At 46.5% G+C, this 4,737-nt stretch overlaps 1 protein-coding gene across 1 annotated transcript in view; it reads left to right on the forward strand.

The window, feature by feature from the left end:
* Positions 1-933, forward strand: part of Nkx2-1 (NK2 homeobox 1) — a 4,035-nt gene extending 3,102 nt beyond the window's left edge. Inside the window, exon 3 of the mRNA XM_028782758.1 lies at positions 1-933. This exon is cut by the window's left edge and continues 966 nt beyond it. The gene's annotated coding sequence lies outside the window, so the exon portion shown is untranslated.
* The last annotated feature ends 3,804 nt before the right edge of the window (positions 934-4,737 follow it).

A 4,737-nucleotide genomic window follows, 5' to 3' on the forward strand; every position in this document is an offset into this window, starting at 1 on the left:
CTTCTTCTTCTTCTTCTTCTTCTTCTTCTTCTTCTTCTTCTTCTTCTTCTTCTTCTTCTTCTTCTTCTTCTTCTCCTCCTCCTCCTCCTCCTCCTCCTCCTCCTCCTCCTCCTCCTTCTTTCTTGTCCCCGCTCCTCCTTTTCTATTTCTCCCCCTCCTCTTCTATATTTCCTTCTTTCTTCCTTTATCCTCCCCACTTTCTCTTTCCTACCTTAAACTTGTGGACTTTTTTTTAACATAAAAAGAAAATAGAAACAGTCAAGCAAATTCGACCCTTTACGGATTCTTTAAACAGAGAAGGACAGAGAACAAATTTGGGGTGTCTTTCTGGTAGTTCAAACGGGTTCCCAAGCTTAGGCATGGCACAATTTTGGAGCCTGCACTATGCTTCTATGGGCCTGAACTCGGGAAACTTCCCTGTGGATGCACTCTGCCAGGAAAGCGAGCTTGCTTGTATATACCAGGATTTTTCATTTGTTTGTTTCAGAATGGAGGACAGAAGCTGGAGAGAGGAAAGATTCTTCAGCACAACCCACTTGTATCTGACACAAAGGAAGTGTCCCCTCCCAGGCGCCCTCTGGCCCTATAGGTTCAGTCCAGGCTGGCCTTTCAGAAAATTGTTTTAGGTTTGATGTGAACTTGTAGCTGTAAAATGCTGTCAAAAGTTGGACTAAATGCCTAGTTTTTAGTAATCTGTACATTATGTTGTAAAAAAGAACCCCAGTCCCAGTCCCTGGCCCCTCATTTTTTAAAAAGGGCATTGAGAAACCTGTGTATATTATTTGGCAGTTTGGTATTTGCAGCACCGGTCCCTTTTTTTTTTCTGTTGTAACTTATGTAGATATTTGGCTTAAATATAGTTCCTAAGAAGCTTCTAATAAATTATACGAATTAAAAAAAGATGCTTTTTCTGATTAAAACCCTTTTCTTTTTGTTTGGTTTTGATTTGGCTTTTAATGGGTACGGGATGGCGGCTGGGGTTAAGCCTCATGGGGTGATCCACATTCGTGGGTTTCAGCTCAGGGATTCTGACCCAGGTAAGGAAGCCAGCTCCAGGGTTTCTATCCTGAAGAAGAAGAAATTTTGCTCAGTTTCGAACGTTAGTGAAACCAAATCTTAAGCAGTCCTGGAACTATTTAATAGAGAGAGTGAAAAGTAAACTAGTTCTCTAGAAGGGAGAGAGATAGAGCAAGAAAAAGAAAAAAATTGCTTTTTTTTTTCTTTTTAAAGAACCGAGCTTTCGTGGTTTCGGTTTTTTTTTTCTTTATTTTTGTTTGATTTTTTTTTTTTTTTTGTGGGATAGCCTCAAAAGCTGGTCTTCCACATCTGACCTAACCATTTAAAATAACTCCAAAGGAACTATCCGTTTTCGTGAATAAATTGCTTCTGTACATTTGAATGCCAAACTTGTGTGTCTAATTCCCACTCAAATTCCTCACACTTCGAATCTGTTTGGTGGCTGTTTTCAAAAGTGAAGTGCTACTGGGTTTTATTTCAATACTCTAAAATGAGATCCTTCGTGCTCAGGAATCATGAGCTCCTCCTGACCCCCAAGAATCCTGTACTGTCTTGGTGTAGACTTGGTGGTCAGCTTAGGCCTCTATGGAGACACTGGGAACTGAGGTTTCTCTATTTCAGTACATTCCATATCTGGAGACCGAATTCCAGCAATTAATCTTTCTCCTATCCCTAACTTTCTATCAGTTCTCCAAAACAAAAACAAAATAATTTAAAATCCCCCCACCCCATTTCTGACTTTTTCATCTCCGTTATCAGACATGTATGTTGGGGAAACAATTACAGTTGCGGTGAGGGGGTGGGAGGGACTGGCAAAAGAGTAGTTAAGTGCAGAGACAAAAACTATAGCTCCTTGTGCGAACTGTTGCTTTCTATGGTCACCCCTGGCAAAGCGGCACAGGCAAGGCAGCCTGAGGGCTGCAAATAGACACCAGATGCCTGCATGGATCTGTTATGGTGATTGACTAACTTTTGACACAAGGTCACTTTTCACTGAGATAGTCAACTCTCTTTTCCCTTCTAGCCTCCAGTCTTTTCTCCTTCCTTCACCTCCTATCACATTCTGTTTTCAACTTTTCTCCACTGCATCTCTCCCCAAGGACCTTGAGGTTTGGTTTGGTTTGGTTTGGTTTGGTTTGGTTTGGTTTGGTTTTTTTCTTGTCATTTTTTGTTTTTAAAGGCATGGGCTTGAATCCAACAGTTTTTTCACTAATGTCCAGGGAATTTCTACCTTATGGTGCCTTAGGAATGGGAACTGGGGCTAGCTTTCTTCCTGAGAAAACCAGTTCTGGCTTTTGGGATATGGTTTCTCATATCCTGAAGGTACTCTGACAGTCTGAAAGGACAGTTGGTTGACTCTACTGAGAGTCTACAGGGTATGTGTGGGATTATTCTTAGCAGACCTCATATTTTGGAAAAATAAAACTAGGAAAGTTTAATTATTTCTGTTGAGGCAAGGAGTGCAGACTATGTTCAGGGAGGCAGGTGTTGGCAGCTGCTGTTCAACTCCTAAGTGGTTGGTGAGTTTAGCCCAACCAGTCCCACTGGCCAGCATAAGCCCAGACAGGGTCTAGCCGCCTCTAGCCACCAAGCTGCCCGGGCTCCCCGCATTCTAGCAGAGTAACAGTTTGAGGGTAATGTAGTAACTCTGTCTTATCTTTCTTGGGCTAGTTGGAGTTCCTAGCAAATACATTCTTCCTCAGCCGTCTTAGCTTGAAGTCTTGTTTACTTGTCCCCGGGATAGGTGAATTCAGAGGGCTCTAGGGATGAAACCCAACACACTGGGCTTTGGTCCTCTCTTGTCATCAATCACTCCAGCTCCTACCTAGGGAATGCGTGTCAGCTACAGAAGCAATCTTGGGAGGCAGACTGGGGGGATCTCTCTTTAGGAAACAGGTGGTGGGTTTAAGGTGAGCTGAGTTTAAGTCCCCACAGTTTGGGGAGACCTGCCACCCACACAACTTACAGCCGGGTCAGCATCTAGAAGGGGCCATCTCTTATTTTAGGCTTTTCAAAACTCAAGCTCAGGTAGGTTCTGACCTCCCAGGAAAAGAAATAAACATTCTGGAGACGCCCTGGCACTGAGATGCTGGAAGAGGGGAAAGCTTCCCCAGTGAGGCGATAGAACAAATGCCCTAGAAACTGCCCCTGACAAGCATCCCACCCAACTCCAGGCCGCGATGGTTCAGGCAGTGGGGGGATTTTGCAGACAGCATCCTCCTCTTTGCTTCTCTCCCCTCACCCCACCCCAACCCAGCCGTGTAAACACGAGGACTTTCTCGAGAGCCCTGGAGAGCCGCTCTAGTGGCTTCGGGGCCTGAAACCCCAGGCTTGGCTTGTTTGATGTTTAGCATCCCAAAGCGGCTCCCCACCCCCGCCCCAGCCTGGGAACCCCGAGCCCTGGGGCCGAAGAGAAGGGGGAAGCAGTTCTCTCAGCTGGAGAGCGGTGGATTGGTTGGGCTTAGAGAAGTGGCGAAAACTACAGGACAGAGGCGCCCTAAGCAGGGGAGACAGGGATCCCGGAATGGTGCAGCCATCCATTAGGATATAGCTGGGGTCCTAAAGGCCAACAGGCGGAGGAGAAAAGAAATGTCACAGTTTGCGGGAATACACTGGAGATAGGGGCCAGCCAGGTGGAGATAGCTTGGGGCCTGTGAAAACAAGGCAAGCGGAGTCTGGGTCCAGTTAGCAAGCATCGAGACCGGAGTCCACGACTGCGGTGCTGTCAGGGCCTCGAGGAGACAGCGCTCCGTGCCACTGCTTAGTGCTTGGTCTTTTATAGGACGGACTTGCTTGGGAGTCTTCCAAGAGATTTTTAAATGCTCCGAGTCTGGACCTGGGAGCTCCGTTGGTGATGCTTGGATCTGGCTTTGATTTTGAAAGCCCAGGAAGATTCACAGACTTTTGAGGCCGCACACTCTTGGCACTGCCCGGAGTCTGGGCGGCGGTGAGGACTGAGAAGCTGTCTCGAGACCTGAGTCTCTTCTCAGGCGATCCCAGATAAGAGGAAGGAGAGAGAGGTTTTCTGACTTCCAACTCATTAGGGACCAGGTAAGGTCAATGCTTTCTCTATTATGTCTTTATCTTAAAAGCGGGTCAATTTAAGATAAGGGAGGGGGAAAATACAGAATCTGTGTGAACCGCGCTGATACAGGCTGACCCCTTTCCTGAGCTAAAGTAAGCCAGGCAGACGTTCATTTTCTATAAACAAGGAGTTGGGGGACGCTGCCTTGAATCCTTCAATCTGCTAGCGTAGCTTCTCCTCCTTCCTTCCTTCCTTCCTTCCTTCCTTCCTTCCTTCCTTCCTTCCTTCCTTCCTTCCTATTCCTCCTCAGTTATTAGAGAGAAGCAGACGATTTTATTAGTGGGGAAGTCCATTGGGAAATGTGATTCTGAGATAACACGATTCTTTGGCTGTTTGGAAGCTTTTTTCAAACGACAAGATACGGCCTAAGGGTATTAGGAGGGGATAGGAATGGGGTTTCCCCTGCTCAGCTGTTCCCAGATGCCTGAAGCCACCTTCATCCGGTCCTTGCTCCCTTACTGGTTGTGTGTGCTTCACTGTATGGTTGTGTTCCTGGAGCTTCAGCCCACCTTCGGTGGCACCCAGTTTGTGACCCTGCCTCAACAAAAAGTTTTCTGGTGTCTCTTCAAGTGAGTGGCTTTTGGAAGGTGTGGCCTCTCCCCAGTCACCCTCTCAGCGTCTCAAGGAATTGGTAC

Source organism: Grammomys surdaster, unplaced genomic scaffold (genome assembly GCF_004785775.1).
Source record: "Grammomys surdaster isolate TR1022 unplaced genomic scaffold, NIH_TR_1.0 98, whole genome shotgun sequence".
NCBI classification, from domain to species: domain Eukaryota; kingdom Metazoa; phylum Chordata; class Mammalia; order Rodentia; family Muridae; genus Grammomys; species Grammomys surdaster.